The sequence below is a fragment of the Babylonia areolata genome, chromosome 1 (assembly GCF_041734735.1).
Source record: "Babylonia areolata isolate BAREFJ2019XMU chromosome 1, ASM4173473v1, whole genome shotgun sequence".
Lineage (NCBI taxonomy): Eukaryota > Metazoa > Mollusca > Gastropoda > Neogastropoda > Buccinidae > Babylonia > Babylonia areolata.
The window spans coordinates 93,492,586-93,495,085 of NC_134876.1; the positions used below are offsets into that span (position 1 = coordinate 93,492,586).

The 2,500-nt window shown below is 50.0% G+C and overlaps 1 protein-coding gene across 2 annotated transcripts in view; it reads left to right on the top strand.

The window, feature by feature from the left end:
- Positions 1-2,500, top strand: part of LOC143294203 (uncharacterized) — a 30,973-nt gene that overhangs the window by 24,682 nt on the left and 3,791 nt on the right. The window lies entirely within an intron of this gene.

Genomic DNA, 2,500 nt, shown 5'->3' on the forward strand with positions numbered 1-2,500 from the left:
CATCATACCACTCTGAATCCAGCCCCTCGCCCTTCCACCCCCACCCACCTACCCCCAGAAATCCCCCCACCCCCATTCCCCTGTTTTCTTGCCATACCACTCTGATTCCAGCCCCTCACCCCCCACCACCCCACCACCCACCCACCCACCCAGACCTCCTTGTCCTACTATCGTCATCATACCACTCTGATTCCAGCCCCTCACCCCCCACCACCCCACCACCCACCCACCCAGACCTCCTTGTCCTACTATCGTCATCATACCACTCTCAATCCAGCCCCTCACGCTTTCACCCCCACCCACCTACCCCCAGATATCCCTTCACCCCCCTTCCTCTGTTTTCGCCATACCACTCCGAATCCAGCCCCTCACCCCCCACCACCCCACCACCCACCCACCCAGACCTCCTTGTCCTACTATCGTCATCATACCACTCTGAATCCAGCCCCTCACGCTTTCACCCCACCCACCTACCCCCAGACACCCCCTCACCCCCTCCCTCTGTTTTCGCCATACCACTCTGAATCCAACCCCTCACCCTTCCACACCCCATCACCCACCCACCCAGACCTCCTTGTCCTACTATCGTCATCATACCACTCTGAATCCAGCCCAACACCCTTCCACACTCCACCACCCTACCCCCAGACACCCCACCCCTCACCCCCTTCCTCTGTTTTCGCCATACCACTCCGAATCCAGCCCCTCACCTTCCACATTCCACCACCCACCCACCCAGACCTCCTTGTCCTACTATCGTCATCATACCACTCTGAATCCAGCCCCTCACATTCCACATCCCACCAGTCTACCACCGACCTCCTTCCTTCCTCTGTTTGCACCATGCCACTCCCACACGTCCATGGCTGACGTACACATCATCGTGGACATGGACAACGTGGCTGGGGTGCTGGTCTGCTGACTGGCGTACAGCACTGCACTGAATACAATGTAACACAGTAGTGTATAAACATTGTCAAACACATCATTGCAACGTGGATTTACAGTTAAATGAACAATTGTATCGCCAGCACAGCACTACGTTACATTTTAGCTAGCTGATTTGCATGTATGTTTGTCTGTCTGTGTCTCCCTCTGTCTGTCTGTCTGTCTGTCCGTCTCTCTCTCTCTCTCTCTCTCTCTCTCTCTCTCTCTCTCTCTCTCTCTCTCTCAGTCGTTCACTGGTTAAATAACATACATAACCATTACGCACCGAAGTCTGTAACCTTGTGTGATGCCTACACTGTAGTTGTCTTAATTGCCTACTTGGCCACCTGGTGTAATTAACTGCTTCATTGTTGTGGCTGTTTTGACATAATTGTTTGGTGGGGGTAGGTGGGGGAAGGTGTGTGTTTTGCGCGCGCACAGCTTAGGTATTGTCAACACATGATTGTGCGAAATATTTAAAGTTGATATTTATTCAGATATTTATTTCATTGTCATTGTTACTGTTATTGATGGTGGTGTTGAGTCAGGGCCTAACCAGCACGCTGGGCACTGTTGCTGTCTTTCTTAAGCGGGGCATGTCCGAGTGCGAAGTCTGTCATTGTTTTTCATCTTCCAAAGATACCCGTTCACACCATCCACAAGACAGATCCACCCTTGGGAAGATCATTGTGTGTACAGGATTTTCCTCCTATATATCTCATAAATCATCCTATATATTATAATTCATGCGTTTTATACCATAGCGTATGTCCTTTAGAACAGCTTATTGCACACTACTTCTGATTTTCTTTAAGTGAAATACTGAAAATGAAGAACGAATCATTCTGCTAAATAGAACAACGTGATAGTGATGACTTACCACAGTCTTGAATTAACATAATGACTTACCATAGCCCTGACTTACTACAGGCCCGATTTACCACGACTTACCGCAGCTCTGACTACAGTGATTTACCAAATATCTTACCACAGCTCTGACTTACCACGTGACTTACCACTGACGCATCACAAGGCTTACAATAGCTCTGATTGACAGCAGTGTCTCACCACAGCTCCTTTCCATATGACTCGCCATGGACTGACCGCAGTGACGTACCACTGACTAACCACATGACTTCCCACATGACGCATCACTGACTGACCACAATGACTCACAACAAGACTTACCACTGATTTGCCACAACACTTACCACTGATCACCACAAGACTGAGACCCACCAAAGGCCTGCATGGTGATATATATATTCTCAGCCTCCGATGGTTGCCCAGGGGCCTGACAGAGATGAGCGGCCAAGTGTTGTTGAGTCCCTGTGCCTTGCTTGAGGCCATCGATTACAAGACTGTCAGAGGGTTCGGGTCCATTGATCAGTCGTCATTGATCCTCATTGACGTGCACGGCACGACACTGGGCGCCTGGCCTCAGACACCTAGGACTGTCAGGTCCTTTCTTTTTTTCTTTTTTTTTCTTTTTTTTTTTTGCACACACCCAAACACCCCTCACACACACTTCCACACCCTCACTTGTCCCCCAACTTCTCGCCCATCCCCGCCT